This window comes from Lathyrus oleraceus, chromosome 2, assembly GCF_024323335.1.
Source record: "Lathyrus oleraceus cultivar Zhongwan6 chromosome 2, CAAS_Psat_ZW6_1.0, whole genome shotgun sequence".
Classification (NCBI taxonomy): Eukaryota; Viridiplantae; Streptophyta; class Magnoliopsida; order Fabales; family Fabaceae; genus Lathyrus; species Lathyrus oleraceus.
Window position 1 is genome coordinate 483,588,188 of NC_066580.1, and position 21,798 is coordinate 483,609,985.

Below are 21,798 nucleotides of genomic sequence, written 5' to 3' on the forward strand. Positions count from 1 at the left end.
GTAAGAAGTTGGTTAATATAATTTTTAGTTTGATTATTGAGTGTCTTGATATCAAAAAATAAAGTCTTACATGATAAATCAACTTTGCTTAAATATTTGTCAAAAGTTACTTAATACAAGTCAAGATTTGGTTAATGAATTCACAAACATAAAAAAAAAATATTAAGTAGTAAAATAAAGTTGATTAATGGAGGAGTGTAAAAGTTTGTAATTTAATGTCTGAAAGTGGTTAATGGGTTCTAAGTAAAATAAATTGGTTAATAAAATCTATTTATGTGGTTAATACAATGGTGAGGTTGGTTAATCACACCGTTTTATATTTGTATTACAAAATATTTATTTAAAAAATATTTTTCACCCTATACATATGGAATGCCATGAACATTGCAGTCTAAGACCACATATTATGCAAACCTCGTCCCATTATGCTAAAGTCATTTGGGACATGAGAGGTCCTAAATCAACGCTAGAGAGGTGATAATGTGCTTGACACATGGTTGAGATGAACATGTCAGGAGACTTCCTCTGAAGGAGATCACCTGTTATAATCCTTGAAAGAACAAAATTAGGGTGACTAAATCCGAGGAAAAAGCTTGAAGGAATTGATTGTTCATTAGGTTTAAAAAGGTATAAATACCTACATATATGCTTAGGTCAGATCATTCAAATTACTAATTAAGACCTCTTGCTTTCGATATTACAAGAAGGATCACTACTGTTGTACTCACAATAAATATAATTTATGGTCACCGTAGGACCCGATAAAAGATTTTTGGGCCGTAACTTTTCAACCAGAGTTTTGTTAAACTTGCCGTCATTTTAGAATGACGATCACATAAGATTCATCCAGTTTTGATGATCAGGAAGCTCTAACAGAGATTCAAGCCGTTATGGACGAACTTATCTCTATAACTTAACTATTAAAGCAATCATCCCGACAATCCAACAACAACAACAAGGTGATATGTACTAGAAGGGGGTACAAGTTAAAGACTTTTAGCCCATCTCTACAGAAATCTGGTATGCTCTAGTCCCATAAAATTTCAAACTGCCCCCTCTGGTTAGGGGTATTTAAATCCAAGTTATCAAAGTAAAAATCGCAAAACGATCCAAAGAATAAATAAATAATTGAATATTATTGGATGTGTTTGGATGTCATTTTATGAAAGCCACTCGAATCTGATCGTATTTGGAATTGACTTTTCAAAATTGATCCAAACTGAATCAAATTGCGTGCATATATGTTAATACTTATTTAATTTTCGTATGATATATTGTGTTGATTTATTAGTCGTTGTACTTATTTGTTTAATACTATTAATTAGATTAGTTTCATCTACTTACTTTTATTATTTTTATTGTGTACCAGTGTGAGTTGGAAGTCTCACATTGCTTAGAAAAATGGAGGTTTATCATTTTATAAGTGAGAGGACTCATTATTTCTCGCGACAATCTCTAGCCTTCCTATTTGAGGTTTACTTGCAGGACCAGCTACAAGGTCCTAGACTTATGTGTTGAGTATATGACTATTTCGTTGGTAAAGCTTTTGGAATATTTTTGGATAGTAAATACAACATTTTGCAAGTTAGAAACGCAATAAAGGTAAGGCAATAAAAGACAAAAATACTGATGTAAATGAACAAAGTAAATAAAAGTATTTTGGTAAGTTAAATGACTTGAAGATAGAAATGGAAGCAAAAGTACATTTTGTAGGGAGATGACTTTTTTCTCTTAATGCTTGATACTTCAAGTGTACTCCTACTACAATGCTAAAAAATGCCACCTTTTGAAATGAAAATTACAATTCACTTAAATATTAGTAGAAAATAATCGTTGGGAGGTTACCACACATTCACGAGATGACACGTGTCGGAGCACCTCTCCCATGTTTGCTGGTAACTTCCCATGTTCAATTACCCACGATTAATCTCCACCATAATGCACTGGCCTTCGGCTTCGACAAGCGTCCCCTTGCGTCGATCCAACACTCTTGACTTTATGCTTTAGTCGATCCAATCTCCGACCGTCCTTTGGTCAACCAGGCTTTGCACTCCTTGTGAAGAAATTTTCTAGCTAACAAATTTCCCCCTGAAAAGGCTGGTTTCGACCCGAGCTCTTCGACCGGGAAACCTGACTTTTGACTTTCCAAATTTTGGCTAGCCATCTAATCGTTAATGATGGTTTTGTGCGTGATGATGAATTTCCTGCGTTGCGGTTTCCCATACATACTATCATCATTACTAGCTATCCTCTAGATCGTGGAATAATAACCAACGCCACCAACTCTCCCACTACCTCCTAGTTGGACACTTGTCATTCGACTAACGCTTGGTTATCCATTGCTTTGCTTATAAATAGCCACTTCTCCATCTTCAAACTTTCCTGCCTCCGGAACTGCGTATTTCCTCTGTGTATCTCTTCTGCATATTTCTTCTGCAACTTTCCACAACAACCTCAGTTTCAACATATTTCCTTTAAACCTCTTAACAATGACTTCTTCCACCCGCTCCAAAGGCGCAAGTTCTTTCAATACTGGTGATAACCCCATTGCCTTTCAACTCAGCGCAATAGAAAGCACAAAGCATATTCCTCAACCTGTTTCTATCGATGAAACAGTGATGAAACTTTAGCAACGCCAGATGCTTATTCCCTTTTTATTGACAGGAAACTAATCGCATTCCATGGACCTCTCCCAGATCCAAAGTCTACACCAAAAGCAGTTCAAGGCTTTTTCTCTAATTATGTTCCTGCTGCTCCTCCAACTTTCGACAAGGCTGGATCTATCGATGTTAGATTCATGGATCCCAAGGCCCGGGTCTTCAGATTGATGCCTACCCCGAGCAATAAAGAATATTTGGCGTAGCTCAACAAAGTCCAAAGGAAACTCCAAGATCAGTAGAGAAGAGAAGGGATCTTTGACGCTATCCAGATCTCCAAGTATGCTCACCGAATCAATCCTTGTATGCTGCTGGCCTCTATGTATTTCTGGGAAGGTTCGACCAATAATTTCCAGCTTCCATGTGGGATGTTGACGCCTACAGTCTTTGATGTAGCTGCCATTACGGGTTTATCACAGTTGGGTGATACTTTCGACCCCACACTTCCAACAGAGGCCACTTTTTTGTTTGGTTGAGCTAGTCTTCAAAAATACATCGAGGACCACCATAACAAAGATTCTGTCAAAGTCTCAAACGAATAGCATATTGCTTTTCTCACACTGTGGCTCTCATATTACATATTATGTCCTGGCTCTTTGCAGATAGCTAAGAGTTACATCAATCTGGCGATCCAAATCCATGAGGGTCGACAGATTTCTTTGGGTAAGCTGTTACTAGCTTCCTTGTATCAATCTTTGGGGCTTGCAACCTTAAAATTAAAATTTATCCATTCTACTCCCAAGACCCTGAACTTGTCGGGTCTCATGTAGATGTTACAACACTGGATGAATGCCACTTTCTGAATATCAGTTAGGCTACCCAGTGTCAGAACGCATACTTCGGTTAAATGAGGATCGATCAATCGAAGGAGAGAGGTTGGCTCTGATGACATGCCAAGAAACCCCAAAAAAACACATTTTCATGAAGTATCTGAATATGTTCATCGAGGTCGACAAGTTTGTCCCTGGTATGGCTCAATTCGCGGATCGAAGCTTGGCCCAAAATGGTTCAAAGATCCTTTCCCAGGAGACTCTCCTCAAGCCGCAGCGCAATCAAATGACGTATGGAGAGCCTTTTTGACTCCCACGCTGCTATCTTTCAGGATTGAAGCGGGGTCGAATGAATACAACTTTATGAGTTATCAACCCAATTTGGTGGCTCACCAATTTTACCTAAGTCAAATGGTTCTGAAACCTTTGGTGTCACATGTGACTGACATTGTATGGTCTGGTCGATCCTTAAATTATGACGACCATAAAGCTTGCCTACACTTTTACATATCCACTCAACGCTATGAACTATCTGTGTTCAAGTTTCAATAGTGTTTTCTGACAACCACTGATTTCGACGAATGATGGGCCGACTACCAACGTCAAGCTTTTTCCAGTGACCTCTTCCTTCAAAATATGATTGATGCATTTCCACTCTCGTTGGTGATATACCGCCTCCACCATCGTCTATTAATGCTCCCGACACAACAATCCAAACTGACAACGTTGATGAAGCCCTAAGAAAGGTAACTACTGTTCTTTCACTTTTTTCTCTCTTTACGAAACAAACATAAAATGCCAAATGTTTATTTTCTCTGTTATTAGGGTCGAAAGAGGGTTCCCCCATCTGAACCATCCCTGGGAAAACCTTCGAAGAAGCAAAGGGCGCCATCGACTCCAAAACCTAAGGTACTTAGTATCAGCGTCCTCAAAAGGCTTTATGTTTTAACAGTTTCTTCACCTTCTTACTTGTCTTATGATTCAGGTTCCTGAAGAAGCCCCTCTAATCGGCAACGAGGATTCTAACGGTAGTGTGCATTCTCACATCTTCCCAACGTCGAAGGTGCCACCGACAAGTCTTCCTACTCCGACACGAAGAAGGAAAGTCCAGGCTAAGAAAACCCTTCAAATGACCTTGAAGGAGGTCTTTTCCCCTTATGATTCAGAGAGAACTCTTCATGTCTCCCCACCTCATGTGGCGTCTCAGGTATTCGTCCTTCTTTACTTTTCACCAACTTATGGGCTTATTTTTTGATGCGAGTTATGACTTATTATATCCTAGGAACACAGGGCCGATTCAACTCCGGCTGAGCCTGTGGTAGAAGGGAGGGTCGACAACCAAACTGTTGGGATTATCTTAAGCCCACAGAAGCAAAATGAGTTTCAAAGCGTATTGCCTGAGACCCAACAAAATCCCATTGCTCAACAAACTCAAGACCTCCGAATGTTGTTGACGAAGGAATCTCTACCGGTATTTTAACTCCGGACAAGATCCTAGCTATAAAGCAATGAAATCCAGTGGAGGCTCTAAGGAAGCTGCAACAACTTCGTCAGCTTTTGATTGAGGCACACCCTTCATCTTGAATTGTGGCTCCTTCATCGGAGATTGATGTTGCCGCCACTCTCACACTTCAACAGTTGAAGGACCTACTATTTGAGCGCGAATTTTTAATCGTCCTCGACGAAGAAGAAGGTTTAGCCCGTGACATCTTCAAACTCCTTGACGCACTTGCGCTTCATGAGCTCCTTGCCTCAATTATCAAGTATTTTATTGAGTTTGAGGCTTTCTTTACCCAATTGGTCAAGGACCTTAACCTTCATCAAAACGCTGACTTTCAAATCAAAACGAAGATCAATGAAATGAGGCTTGAGTGGGATTTCAGTGAAGCATGCGAGAAAAAACTTAGTGACTTCGAGGCCAAGAAAAAAGAGCACCTATGTCAGCAACAAGCCTTCGACCAAAAAATTTCGGACTATCAAGCGCAAATAGACGAACTTAACAAGAAGATTGCTGAAGTAGAAGCGCAGAAGGCTTCCCTAGATACAACTGAAGAGCTTCCTGCACAAGAAGTCGTCAACCGCAAAGTTCTCAAAGGGATCTCTCATGGAGAAAAAGCCCTCAAGATCGAGGCTAGCATCAAGCAGCTGCGAGGGAAGAATTTTTTTCTAGATAGTCAAATTGGTCATGAGACGACCTCCTGTGAGGATTTTAAATCTAGATTCCCCGCTTGACTTTCTCTTTACATTGGTTTCGTAAGGTCGGTCGACCATTTTTTGTAATGCCTTTCAGGCTATTTGAACGAATTAATGAATATTTTCGTTATGTTTGGACTTGAATCTCTTGTAGCATAAGTTTATATTTTTTCAAATATTTCCTATTTACCCTTAAGGTCCTTTGATTTGTGCCTAGTTCTTGAATCTCATAAGCATTGTTAGTAAACATTCGGATTACTTGAAACGGTCCCTCCCATTTTGGAGACCATTTTCCTAAGGTTCGATCTCTTCGATCCATATGCAGAATTACTTTCCAAATGTAATCATCTACCACAAAGGTTTTCGTTTTAACCCTTCTGTTGTACACTCTGGCCACACGCGCTTTTTGTCATATCAAGACTTCCATTGCGGCCAATCTCTCTTCGTCTAAATCAGTTAATTCGTCAAACATCATTTCCCAATATTTTTCCGACCGAATATCGTATTGGCCTTGCACCCTGACTGACTGTAAACAAATCTCTACTGGTAACACAACATCGTGCCCAAATGTCAGAGAAAAGGCGTTGAGTCTGTCGCCTCTTTTGGGGACGTTTCGACAAGCCCATAGAATTTGGTCTAGAGTCTTGTGCAAATTCTTTGGATTTTTGGCAATGTGTTTTCTAATTAAACTGATTATCACTTTGTTGGCTGCTTCGACTTGGCCATTTGCTTGTGCGTAATAAGGTGTAGAAGTTACCGATTTAAAGCCTGTTTTGACGGTGAATTCTTGCATCTTTTTCCCCACAAAAATTGAACCTTGGTCTGTGGTAATAGTTTCTAGAATGCCAAACCTATATATGATGTGTTTCTGAATAAACTCGATCACAGCTTCCTGATCCACTTTGATCAAAGGGATAACTTTAATCCATTTTGTAAAATAGTCTATTCCGACTACGATGAACTTTTGTTGTTTTGATGACGTCGGTCGAATCTCACCGATGACATCCAACGCCCATCCCCTAAAAGACCAAGGCTTGATAATTGCATGCAACTCACTTGCTGGTACATGTTGGACATTCATATGCATCTGGCATTCTTGGCATCCTTTGGAAAACTCGATACAATCTTTCAACATATTGGGCCAATAAACGCCTTGTCGGAATAACAACCATTTCATCTTATGACTTGCTTGATGTGCACCACATGCTCCACTATGTACTTCAGATATGGCCAAGTATGCTTATGCATTCCCAATACATTTAAGCAATAATCCCTCTGGAGTTTTCTTCGGCAATTCGTTTCCCAGTCGTATGTAGCTCAGGGCCCTGTACTTGGTTTTCCTATCAATATTTCCGACTATATTCTCTAAATACTCTAAAATTGGTTTTCTCTAATCTGATGGTGATGAGTTTCCAATAGAAAAAACTTCATGTCTCTTGTAATTTTCAAGGTATTCATCGTCGAAACCTTCATAGCAACTGACACTGCTGTCGGGGTTATATTTCCCCCTTGTCTCTTGAATGTTCATACCAGGTGGTGAAGGTACGTCTGACACCATCTTCTCCTGTACCTCAATAATCTCCTGGAGTCTTGATTTCAGTATTTTGTACCCCAAAGTGATATGGGCCAAATCATTGGCTTCTTGGTTCTCATTCCGTGGTACATGCATAATGTTGAAGATCTCGAAGTACTCCAATAGTTGTGTTGCCATCGCGAAATACCTCAGAAAATTTTCTTTAATGCACTTGTATTCTTGTGTGATTTGTTTAATCACCAATTCTGAGTCTCCTTTCACCTTATTTTCCTAGCCCCTAATTCTTTCAGAATTTTAAGACCAGTTATTAAGGCCTCGTACTCAGCTTAATTATTGGAACATTTCTCGTTAATTCTACACTTGAATCTTGTCGGAATGCCTTGCGGGGATAATATTAATACCCCAATTCCTGTTCCATCTTTGTGGCTCGATCCATCGAAATATAACCACCAAGGGTTCGTGTCAACCATGTTTAGTGAAGGTTCGATCATGGCATGATCTACTATAAAATTTGCTACTATTTGGCCCTTTATAGATTTTAAAGGTTTATACGTTAACAAGAACTATGTTAACGAAAACTATGTTAACGCTAGTGCCCATTTTCCAATCTGACTATGCAGAATAGGTTTAGACAACGTATGTTTAATAACATCAGAGTGAGACGAAACATAAACATCAACTGGTTTTATATATTACTTCAATTTCATACATGAGAAGTACATGCATAAGCACAGTTTTTCAATCAGATTGTACCAAGTTTCATCATCTATCAACATTCGACTGAGGTAATATATGGGTCTTTCGACAACACTAATATCCTCTTGAACTAACATACTTCCTATGGTCATATCTGACGCAGCAATATACAAACTCGTGTTTTTACTCCTACTAGGGGGTAACAAAATGGGAGGCTTTATCAGGTATCCTTTGATGGCGTCGAAAGCCTCTTTGCTCTTGTCCCCAGCGAAAGTCACTTTCCTCCTTGATCCTGAGAAGTGGCGAAAACACCTTCGTCCTGCCACTTAGATTCGATATTGTAGAGGTAAACTCATGATCATCAAGCTATGGATAAGCAAGACATCAAATAACAAGAGTCGCCACCGCGCTTTTATTGTTTCCAAGGGAAAAGGGAAAAGTACGAACAAAACCCAAAAATAAGAAGTTTTCAAATCAAAACTAATAAAATGTCAGATATTACAGGTAAGGGGGTTGGTTACACAGAGGGAAGGTGTTAGCACCCAAAGTGTCCTAGGTACTCCTAGGGAGCCCTTTCTTGTGTGCATATGTGTTTTTTTTACAAATGATGTTAGCAAGAAAATAGAACGGGGGGATGATAAAAGAATTCATTAATTATATTTTTGTGTTTGACAAGACCTTCGGACTTATGCCTACGTACCAACATAAAAATGAGGGATCAAAACCTCGTAGTCCGTGGTATAAATTTCAAAGTGGATGTATTGCTTTTAACAGAAATTTAAGTTTGAAAGGCACAAAGGCCTAAAAATGGTTTGAATGAGTTAGTTCTTTTTGGCTTTTGAAAATTTTAAGTCAAGTATAATTAAGTATATTTACAAGTTTGATTAAGAAAATGAGTTTAAAAATGCAACGACATAAGGCCAAAGTTTCTAATTTGCAAAATGGTCTAAGTTTAGAAAACAAACACAAGCAAAGAAGTTTTTAAAAGGAGGGAGAGATTTGGAAATTAAAGAAATAGGGAGGAGATGGAGAGACTAATCCTAAGCGTAAATTTAAAAGTTGAGAGTTGAAAAGGTCTGACCAGTGGGCTGCAATCCAATAGACAAGAATGTCATATAGAAACCCAAATTCCCTTAGGCATTATAATCAAGCAACAAATAATGCACAAAATATAAACTTGAAGAGCAAGGCATCAAATAAAGATATCCACATCCAAGCTTAGCAACTCCATGATCTTTCATCAAATTTGCTCATGTAGCAGATGAATTTCACAATGCATAAGTCACATGTTCAAAATAACAGCTTCACAATGATCATGTTGCATATGAACTCAAATGGATCTCCAATGATAAGTTTCAAATCATAAGCACTTGGTTACATGAAAGTTGGCATTGGCCAAGTCCTTTGCATAGGGAGTGTTGCATAAATTCTAAGTCCAAAAGTCTTAGATCAAACCAACAGTCCACACAAGATCTTTTTTAGGGTTTTTGTTCTTATTATGTACATTAATGGTCAAAAACCACACAAAAAAACACACTATACACAAGAAAAATATATTACAAGGTATGGTCCAAGTGGACAAAGTGAAAATGATATTAACATAAACAATTAGAATGATATGAATAATGGGAAATGAATAAGGCTTAACATTAAATTGCATTGAAAGTAAAGCACTTGAAATTAAATGTTAGTTGTTAATAAGTTAGAAGTTAATATTGCTTTTGCTTTTTTTGTTTAAGTCATTCTTTGGAGAACACTCAACCCACTTATCACAAGCATGGATCCTTAAACCATGACATCTTCCAAAGGAAGGAAAAAAGGCCAAGTTTCCACACAATACCATGAAAGGGGGGAGACTTATAATCTCACTAACTAGAATGCTATGCCTTTTGTTTCAAAATTTAGCGCTATGTTAAGCAATCGTAATTGGACTTATGTAGAAGTCACAACTATTTGAGGCGGGGCAATAGAATTTTGGTGTTAATGCATGTTAGAAACATAGTATGATGAACTATGCTCATGAAACATACCATACACAAAAAGAATATGCAAAAATGGTGGTCTAATATCATCCATACTTATGTTGATTTCGCAATCAACTAGCCTTAGGCTATAGAGATATCATAGGTCTATGACATGAATGTATAAATAAGGGGAATGAGATGAAGAGGGAGGGGAAATGGATAAAACTCAAATTGGACAAAGGAGGACTTTTACCAAATTAAGATCATTCATTCATTTTTGGAGATGGAATGTACATTTCATCAATCCCCTAAATCCAATGATCTTATCTTAACAAAGTCAAATCAACCTTGACCAAGGCCTAACAACACAAGTCAAACTCACAAAGTCAATCAAAATGGCTATACACAATTTATTTGGCATTTATTCAATTAAAAGTACTAAAAATAAAACATTAAATTAAATATGATTGGTCAATTTCCTAAAACCTCATCAAAACACAAAAGAAATGGCCATGAGATTAATCATAGGTCAAAGAAGGTCAAAGGACCTTGGAGAAAAAATTTCAGAATTTTTGGAAACTTAAAAGTATCTTTAAACAATTAAAAATATTCACAAAATCAATTAAATCATGAAAAATATTAATAATGATCCAAAAGATAATTTTAATTCAAAATATGAAAGAGGATTTTATTTAATTTTTTTTGGTGAAACTCATATTTTTTGGATCAATATTAAAATTAATATGAATTAATGAAAATCAAAGGAATAAAAATAAAAATAAAAAAACAAAAAAAAAACGTGGACCACTTGATCTCCCTTATTAATTAAGGTGGCAGATCAAGTGGTCTGAAATGCGCGTTCCACCAAACACACGAGTCAGTGCGTTGTACCAATGGTAATCACAATGAGCGCTCAGGATTAAAACATTTCAAACTCATCTAATGGCTCTGAACGCTTCCAGCTCATCGCCGGAGCCAAAGGCCGGTCATCTTCTCCGATGACCCTGGCCGGACTGGTTCAGTCATCACCACATCATAAATGAAAAAAAGGACATGATCTGAAAGATAAAATGGCGTAGATCACAAATATCACCTCAATTTTAACTAACTCAAAATATATATAGAGAGATATAGAGTTGAATTTTGAGGTGTGTCAAATGAGTTGCTTCGATTTGACCTCAAAGCAACTCAATCTTCTTGCCTATATTGGTAGGACTTTAGACAACCATGGATCCAAGAGAATTGAGTGAGAATCGAAGAGAAGAAAAAAATCTGGAAAATACCTTCAATGTTGGGCAGAACTTGATCTTTCTTACTTCAATTCGTGTTTGATCTTTCTCAAGTAGCTTGCAGAAGTGGCTTAGGATTGGTACAAAGCTTTATATCCTGGAGTTTTTGAATCTCCAAACAGTGAGATTCAAACTCAATTTTCAAATGAAAATTCTCAGGTTTTCCTTTCAAATGTGAGAGTTTGAAATGTGGAGGCAAAGCTGGCGCACAAAAGTCCTTTGAAATGAGCACAATGGGTCTCTATTTATAGCTAAATGGAATATTATTTGCACACTTGAAAATTTGTCCAATTTTAGAAATGCCATGTTCATGCTTGCATGGGCGTGTACATGCCCATGAAGCAACTCAATTAAGTCCAAAACCAACTATGTTGAGGTCTGAATGAAGCTTGAAATGCAAGGCAAAGTTAAATGATCATTTGAAGTTTGAATCTTGCCAACTGATAACACTGAAATTTACCGTATTTTCGACTCCGATTTCACATGCATTTTAGTTGTTTTATTATCATTTTGTTGTGTTATTGCTATGTTTTTATTTGTTTTCGGGTTTTTACTTTAATCGGAGCCCCGATCGAGAAAAGGAGCGAAAAAGAGCCAAAAACCCTAAAATTCAGCATTTTGTACTTGTGGCCTACCCCATGGCTGGCGCCATAGACCCTGCCATGACGTGTCCAAGCTCAACTTCCCTCAACTCCCACGTTCCCCACTACTTCCACTAAGGCGCCTCATTTTGTGCTTGTGGCGGGCGCCATGGCCTTGTGGCGGGCGCCACAAGAGGAAAGTTTTTCCCTCCCATTTTCAAGTTGAAGGGCATCCTTGTCATTTCCATCTTTTTACTTGCTTATAAATAGAAACTCGAAATCACTTTTACAATCATCCAAACTTAGAGCAGAGGCAAACTCAGAGCAACTTTGTTTCACTTAGGCATATATTCAGTATTATAAAGTGGTAACCGCTTCGCATTTGAGTGTTATCACAATTGTGTAATCGAGTATGTGATAGAGTCTGTAATCGAGTTTGGAGCACTTTGGAAGGAAGTTAATCATGCCGCCATTTTCATTTCCGCTTTGCAATTTATTCAACCCTCCGATTGGAGCAGGTTTTTATTACTTGTCTTTACTTTATTTATTTTCCCGCACTCGCTTTACTTTCATTTATTTCTCGCACTCGCTTTAAATTATTTATTTTCCGCACTCGCACTACTTTTATTTATTTTAATGCACTTTTACTTTACCATGTCTAGCTAAATTTATAAGGTTAGAATGTAAGGATCATAATTGAACCAATAATCCGTACAATTGTTAGTAGAATCATTTAAGGGCTATTTTAACTTTCAACTTAAGTTCCCGCACTTCAATTTCGTTGGGTAAGATCGAAAGCCGTCCAACGCCTTTTTAAACTTAATTGTTTTTAACTATTTCAAAAACAGCGAAAGCGCTTTGTTTAGTTCATTAGGAGATTTTAACATTAAGAAGAAAAGAGATTTTAAAACTATTTTCGGACGCGTTTATAAGTTTAGAGTCTGGTTCGTGAGAACCTCTTTTGGTTAAGAAATCCAGGTTATAATACTTTTCAACTTAGTCAAGATACTATATTTCTTAAAAATAGGTTTACTATTCTAACGCAATGCGCGCCTTTTTATAAGTGACAATAAGAGGGTTTGATTAGGGAGTACAACTCGGTTCTGAATACGCGAAAGCGACAGTTCCTATTAAATTAGTTCTTTTCAAAGTAGGAAACACTGCCCATAAGTAGCTCTACTAGCAAGTACTTGGATTATTAATTGATTATGTGAATTACATTCGACCCTGTCTTTATTAATTAATCTTTATTCAACACTTTACTTTTCATTGCACACTCCAAAAACACCTATTTTGATTACCTTTGATAAACACCATAACAATAGATAACGATAGATTGACACTTGGTCTCTGTAGATTCGACAATCTTTTATATTACTCTGACGCGTTCGTATACTTGCGAAGCACCGCATCAAGTTTTTTGCGCCGTTGCCGGGGACCAATTTCGTCAAATTTCATTTTCCTGTTGTTATATCGTTTAGACTTAGGCTATTTCCCACCGGTCAATGCGAAGAACTCGCAGCACCGAAAGTTTAAGCTTAGTATACCCTCTGGCGGAACCTGAACGTTACACTCATGCACGTTTATTCTTTCATAGAATTAAGAGAGCTATGACCGAAGATCAAAACCAAAGACCTCTTAAAGATTTCGCTCAACCATCTAACGAAGAACCTAGTTCTAGTATAGTAAACCCAACCATCCCAGCTAATAATTTTGAACTTAAACCATCCCTGTTGCAACTAGTGCAACAGAGACAATTCGCGGGTCTCGCTACTGAGAACCCAAACCAACATTTAAAAATATTTCTTCAATTAGCAGACACTTTTAAAACCAATGGAGCTTCTCCTGAGGCAATACGTTTAAGATTATTTCCTTTTTCCCTCAGAGATAAAACCCTATCATGGTTAGATTCCCTTCCACCCAATTCCATTACAACTTGGGATAACCTTAGAAGAGTTTTTCTTGCTAGATATTTTCCCCCGAGTAAAACCGCCGTTCTCCGAAACCATATAACTAGATTTACCCAAAACCAAGGAGAATCGCTGTTCGAAGCTTGGGAGAGATATAAAGAGTTGTTACAAGCATGCCCACATCATGGTTTAGAAAATTGGTTAATCATTCAAACCTTCTATAATGGACTTCATTATAACACAAAGATGACCATCGACGCTGCCGCAGGCGGTGCTCTGATGAACAAACCTTATCCTGAAGCTAGTGCCCTCATCGAAGATATGGCTCAAAACCATCATTCATGGGGAGTCGAACGAGCGACAGTTGAGAAGAAGGAAGCCCAAGGAGGAATGCATGAACTAAGCTCTATAGACATGATGCAAGCTAAAATGGACGCATTAGCCCTCAAAGTCGAGCATATGTGCATAAACCCGAATACTGTAGCCGCAGTTTCGTCGGATTGTGAGATATGTGGAACCAAAGGACACCAATCCGCAGAATGCAGTCTATTAAACGAAACCCACTCTGAGCAAGTGAACTACACCCAAGGGAACCCATATTCGAATACCTATAACCCTGGATGGAGGAATCACCCGAACTTCTCCTATAAAAATAATAACCCTATCCAAAATAATGCACCTCCGAGACCTAGTTATTAAGCCCCTAGATCAAATCAACATATGCAACATGTGCCACCAAAGCTGAGCCTTGAGAAAATTATGGAAAATTTTATCACCGCTCAAACCCAACAAAATAAGGAGTTCATGAACCAGATCATTCATGTTAACGAATTGATTCCTCAGTAAGGAACCAAGGTTGACCAAATAGTTACTCATACCAAGATGCTTGAAACCCAGATCTCTCAGGTAGCTTTAAACCAAGCCCATCAGACTACTCCTGGAGGACAATTCCCTGGACAACCTCAACAAAATCCGAGAGGACAAGCCAATGCCATTACCCTACAAAGTGGGAACGCTTATGATGAGCCACCAAACCCTAGATTGAGTGAACCCGGAACTTCCAAGGAATGTACCAAGCCCCCGGACGAAGTAAAGGAACCAGAGGAACCTGAAAACCAGGAAGGTCGAGATAAAGGAGAAGAACTTAAAGATAAAACTTACGTACCACCCCCGCAATATAAACCACCTATACCATATCCGCAAAGACTCAAATAAACCCAGATCAATAAACAGTATCAAAAATTTATTAAAGTTATAGAAAAACTTCATGTAGAAATCCCTTTCACATAAGCCATCACCCAAATACCTTCTTATGCAAAGTTTCTCAAAGACATCCTTACCAACAAACGTAGACTTGACGATCCGAAGCCTTTGGAATGTAATGCTATTTCCGAGGACAAATTAGCAAAGAAAGATAAAGATCCTGGAAATTTCTCCATTCCTTGCCTTTTGGGTAATCATGTCATCGAAAAAGCTTTTCTAGACTTAGGAGCTAGTGTGAGCTTAATGCCTTTAGCAGTTTGTGAGAGGTTAAACTTAGGAGAATTACAACCCACTAAGATGTCACTTCAGTTAGCCGATAGATCTGTTAAATATACGATAGACATTTTAGAATATGTTCCTATTAGGATAGGTCAGTTATTTATCCCTACTGATTTTGTTGTCATGGACATCAAAGAGGACAGTGATATACCAATCCTTCTAGGTAGACCATTCTTATCGACTGCAGGAGCCATAATAGATGTCAAGAAAGGAAAGTTGACATTTGAGGTAGGTTATGAGAAAATAGAATTTATACTTTCGAAATTTCTTATGGCACCTGTGATGGGAGATTCGTGTTATGCCTTAGATATCATTGATGAATGTGTTAGAGAATTAGAACAAAAAGAAATTATAAAAACAATTAAGTTACCATCAACTCTCATAAGGGAAGATGATGACTTTAAGAAACCCTACATCGATGATAACCTTTACGAATGTTTATCCCTTACCCCAGATCCTATGTCATGCCCTAAGAAACCAACCTTAGAACTTAAGGAACTACCTAAGAACCTGAGATACGAGTTCCTCGATGAAAAGATGAACCGTCCAGTTATAGTCAGTGCTACCTTGAGCCAAGAGGAAACGAACCAACTTTTAGATGTTTTACGAAGATATCCCTCAGCCTTAGGATATAATATCTCTGACCTGAAAGGTATAAGCCCATCCGTATGCATGCATCGGATTTCACTAGAAGAAGATTCAAAACCCTCCAGGGAACATCAGAGAAGAATAAACCCTATAATGAGTGATGTTGTTAAAAAGGAAGTTCTTAAGTTACTTGAGGCAGGTATAATCTACCAGATCTCGGATAGTAAGTGGGTGAGCCTGTGCATGTAATACCTAAAAAGGGAGGCATCACAGTCGTGCAAAACGGTAAAGGCGAACATGTAGCAAAATGTTTAGAAGGAGGATGACGGATGTGTATAGATTATAGAAAATTAAATAAAGCAACTAGGAAGGATCATTTCCCTTTACCATTTATAGACCAGATGTTGGAGCGTCTAGCCAGACACTCTTAATTCTGCTATCTAGATGGATACTCTGGATTCTTCCAAATACCTATCCACCCCGAAGATCAAGAAAAAACTACCTTTACATGCTCTTATGGAACTTTTTCCTACAGACGAATGTCGTTCGGCCTCTGTAATGCCCCAACTACTTTCCAACGCTGCATGATGTCAATCTTTGCAGATTACCTAGATGGTATCATGGAAGTATTTATGGATGATTTCTCGGTTTGCGGATTTGATTTCCACAATTGTCTTGCTAACCTTGAGAAAATCCTGGAGAGATGCGTGGAGGCGAACCTCGTGCTAAACTGGGAAAAATGTCATTTCATGGTGACCGAAGGAATAGTTTTAGGACATATAGTTTCCAAAAAAGGTATAGAGGTAGATAAAGCTAAAATATAAGTTATAGAAAACCTCAAACCACCAAAAACCATCAGAGAAGTCCGAAGCTTTCTTGGACACGCTGGATTCTACCGGCGTTTTATTAAGGACTTCTCCAAAATAACTAAACCTTTAACTGGACTTTTAATGAAAGATGCTGAATTCATTTTCGATGAAAAATGTAATGACGCATTTAATCTTTTAAAGCAAGCATTAGTATCTGCACCCATTATGAAACCACCTGATTGGTCAGAACCTTTTGAGATAATGTGCGATGCTAGTGATTATGCAGTTGGAGCCGTTCTAGGACAAAGGAAAGATAAAAAATTACATGCCATTTATTATGCCAGTAGAACCCTAGATGCGGCCCAACTTAACTACGCAACAACTGAAAAAGAATTACTTGCTGTAGTTTTCGCTATAGACAAATTTAGATCTTATCTAGTAGGAACAAAAATTATAGTTTACACCGATCATGCTGCCATCTGTTACCTATTAAGTAAAAAAGATGCCAAGCCCAGGTTACTCCGTTGGATTATATTACTACAAGAGTTTGATTTAGACATAAGAGATAAAAAAGGCACTGAAAACGTAGTAGCCGATCACCTTTCTAGGTTAGAACATCTAAAACCTGAACTAGTACCCATAAATGATGATTTTGCCTATGATAGACTGATCGCTAGAGTAGAAACCATTGAAGATAATAACCTAGATCCTTATGAGCACCCCCAAAATTCCTTAGCAATAAGTAACGTACCCTGGTATGCAGATTTCGTTAATTACCTAGTTGCTGATATAGTACCCCCTGATCTTGACTACCACCGCAAGAAGAAATTCTTCCACGATGTGAGAAACTTCTATTGGGACGAACCGCTCCTTTTTAAAAGGGGTAAAGATGGCATTTTTCGCCATTGCGTTCTAGAAGAAGAGGTAAATAATATTATCAAGCATTGTCATTCTGCACCCTATGGTGGACATGCGAGCACCTCTAAGACATACGCCAAGATTCTTCAAGCTGGCCTATTCTGGCCTACCATGTGGCGCGATGTCTATGCTTGCATTGTCAAGTGTGATAGATGCCAACGCACTGGAAACATTTCAAGACGTGATGAAATGCCTCTAAGAAACATTCAGGAAGTAGGACTCTTTGACGTATGGGGTATAGATTTCATGGGACCTTTCCCACCATCCTTAGGAAATAGGTATATCTTAGTAGCTGTAGACTATGTGTCTAAGTGGATTGAAGCTATAGCTGCACCCACAAACGACACCAGGGTAGTAATCAAACTATTTAAAAACTATATATTCCCTAGATTTGGAACACCACGTTTAGTCATAAGCGATGGAGGATCACACTTTATATAGAGAATAATTGACAAACTTTTAAGAAAATATGGAGTTAGGCATAAAGTAGCAACACCATACCATCCACAAACTAGTGGCCAAGTAGAAGTATCTAATAGGGAGATAAAACAAATCCTAGAGAAAACTGTTTCTATTTCTAGGAGAGACTGGTCTCAATAGCTTCAAGAAGCATTATGGGCCTATAGAACCGCTTTCAAAACCCCTATAGGAACTACTCCTTATCAACTAGTTTATGGAAAATCCTGTCACTTACCTTTCGAATTAGAGCATAAGGCCTATTGGGCCATTAAAACTTTGAATTTAGACTACCTAGCCGCTGGAGAAAAGCGTACCCTAGACATTCATAAACTAGAAGAACTTAGGCAATCTGCCTACGAGAATGCAAAAATATATAAAGAGAGGACAAAAGCCTATCACGACAAAAGAATAGTAAAGAAAAATTTCAATATAGGCGATCCTGTTCTCCTTTTTAACTCTAGGTTACGACTCTTCCCTGGAAAGCTACGTTCAAGATGGACCGGTCCTTTCGAAGTATCCAAGATTCTGAGATCCGGAGCCGTAGAAATCAAGAACGATACCTGTAGTCCATTCATTGTAAATGGACAAAGACTGAAGCTCTACGAAGGAGGAGACGTTCCAGCATACTACTCGAACCACACCCTGATTGATCCACCAATTCCTACTACTACAGGTGTATAAATTCTAATCGTCAAGCTATTGACGTTAAACAAGCGCTGCGTGGGAGGCAACCCATGGTTTTTCTTTCATTTTACTTTTTCGCATTTATTTAATTTTATTTTTATTTTTATTTTATCTTATCATATTTTGCATTGAGACTAAGATTTGAATGGTTTGCATTTTCAGGATCACTTTCTTAACTTTTACAGGATGCAGGATTTCGATGACATGCACGTGGCCTATAGAGATAATGCCTAGAGGGAGCGCTACATCGCTCTGTATCAGCACCCTATAGCACCCACACGTTATCCTGATCAGCACTGTATGGAGGCACTGGGTATCGAGCCGAGTATCTGATTCCTTAGCCACCAGCTTCACTGGGACGAGTTTGCTAATGACTTGAGTAACACCTACAGGAACCTGATTTTGGAGTTCCTGAGTTCATTCGACTATGACCCATACTCTGGACCAGATGGGTATGCTGCTTTCAGACTTTTCGGAGTTGAGTACTCCTTCAGCCAGAAAGAGTTCGGCGACTTATTGGGTTTCCAGACCACTCCTGATGTTATCCCGGAGACACCTATGGGATATTTTCTGGGTAAGGAGGTTGAGAAGTTTTGGAGTGATATATCAGGTGGCGGAAGCCAGGATCCATCTACACAGTTGTCTCATGTCATACATAACCCCGCCTTCATATACTTTCAGATGATATTAGCACATTCCTTCCTGGGAAGACCGGATGCAGAGACACTACTGAGTGAAGAGGAGATCTTCCTATTATTTTGTGCATCCCAGTCTCGCCCAGTAGCATGTGGGAACTTTTTGTTATATAGTCTCAGCGGTATCTCCAGATCTACCGAAGGAGTCATCCATGTGGGCGGAATCATCACGCAGATTGCTGTCGCTTTAGGTCTGTCTCGCAAGCTGTCACATCTCCGGATCTACTGTAGGTACACTACCATGGACATCGACTTCTGTTTGACCAGAGGATTGATGAGGAGAGCCTCTTTCCACCCATGTCAGTTCCGACTGCTAGTCGATAACGAGGCTATCCATTACTTCACATTGCCAGATCCTATGATGACCAGTGTGCATGATCCAGCGAATTAGAGTTATGCTCTGGAGGGCCAGGGAGAGACCGTTGAGGAACCAAGATCACCACCCATTGCTGAATACACGCCTACACCACCATCTCCTAGAATCACTGTTTTCTCTAATAATCTTTCATTGCAGACACCCGACATCCGCACTTAGATTGCTGAGTGTCGTAGAGAGATCGCAGCGCTTAGATAGGAGGTGGCTGACCTCACTTTACATATGGGAGTGTCCGATCTCACCCATGCTACTGAAGCCGACTGTCTATATCAGGAGATCGCAGAACTCAAGCAGGAGGTAGCCATGCTCTGTGGATCCTCTCAGGAAGACGACATCCCCATTATATGATCTCACCATTTCATCTTATTTTATCTCTTTTTTATATTTCTCGTATTTACATAACTCATCTTATATTATCGCATTTGGAATATTATATAAACTACATCTATACATTGATATTTCTACTTTTATCTATACATGTCTTATTTTTCGTTTTATTTGCATTTTTTATTTTTTGGTTATTTATTTATTTATTAGTCTAATATTTTTTGTTTCATTTTTATTTTTGTTTTTACCTTTATAAAATTATGCAAGTCAATGATGCTAGGAAAATCACAAAACAAATGCTATCCGGACCCCTCAAAGCCAAAAGACAAGAGAAGCTCAAACCAAAGGACCAAAATCCGGCTCAGCCAAATTTTGCCTTGTGGCGCCCGCCATAGGCTCTGTGGCGTCCGCTACAGCGTCTGTAAAAGGTCGGGGAAGAACCCCTTTCTTCACCATTTTTGCAACTTACAACCTTCCAAACCCATTTTTTCACCTTGGAAAAACATCCTTGAACCCACAAAAAGCTCATACTTTTCTAACCACCACACCGTACAAATCATCTTTCCGAATTCCATTTTCATTTTCATCCGTCGGATTTCGTAAAAATCCAACCTTTTCACAAACCACTTCATATTCTTCATCACTTCTCAAGAGCTTTCAAATGGAGTTTAACGGATTCATTCTTCGAAGAGGGAAACCGAGGGATAGACAAAGAAAAATTATTGAACGGTTGCAAAATCGGGAAATCCTCCCGACAAGGTATGTTGACGAAAACTGTCTCTACACTTTAGGTATCTATCATAGCATATTTCATTTATTAGATAATTTAGGTTTGCATAATTTCTTTTCCAATAAAGAACCTACCTATGAGCGGTTGACAATTGAATTTTTGAGTTCCTTAATTTATATTGTCAACCCTAACACTGCTAGCACAGTTGGTACTGTCAAATTTATAATGTTTGCTATTGAATACCAATTCAGTACCAACGAACTAGCCAGCTTGTTAGGAATCCCTCACGGGGACGATGCTATTTGTGAGGCCCCTTTGGATTCCGAATGGTCTGTTGAGGTATTTTCCTTTTGGGAGCGTTTATCAAACACTTCCATAAACTCTTTTGAAGGAGTTCTTGCCTCAACTATCCATAACCCGACCATCAGAGTTTTTAGATATCTGTTGGCATGCACTATTTTTGGCCGGGAGAATCCTAATAAGGTTAATGCTAGAGAGCTTCTATTTTTACAAGGAAGCCTCACAAATAGACATATTAATTCGGTCCCGTTCATGCTTGCTCATATGACTTTAACTTTGAATAAAGCGGGACCGATTTCTTTTGGTGGATTGATTACATCTATTGCTCGGGCACTTAACCTGAACAATGAGATGGCTACCCTAGACCCCTTACCTTCTCGCACAATTAACCTAAAAATTTTGAGAGACATGAAATTGTGCCGTTCGAGGAGAGAAGGAGGCTATATGCTTATGGTTCATGGTGTAGCCATCCCATCTGTTGTTTTGCCGTGCACTAGACGTACAGATGTACGAGATGAAAGGAATTGGACCTACGCTTTAGATGCTCCACCTGTTTTGGGTCCTCTTCCTCCTAACATTCCTGATGAGGCGGGACATGACACTGATGATGAATATGATCGGCGAGAGAGATCTCTCGTACCCCATGTGTCCCCCCATCATCCTTCACCACCACACACCGCACCATCTTCTTCTTCTGCAGGTACCACTCCTGGCTTATATATTACAGAGGAGGATGGCGTGACCACCTGGCTAGAGAGAAAAGGCGTGACGACCTA

General features: G+C 38.8%; 1 non-coding gene across 1 annotated transcript; it reads right to left on the reverse strand.

Moving 5' to 3' along the window:
- Positions 1–13,678: 13,678 nt before the first annotated feature.
- On the reverse strand, positions 13,679–13,785 carry LOC127124845 (small nucleolar RNA R71). The gene has a single exon (XR_007804322.1). It is a non-coding gene; the product is annotated as a small nucleolar RNA R71 (small nucleolar RNA).
- Between the last annotated feature and the right edge of the window lie 8,013 nt (positions 13,786–21,798).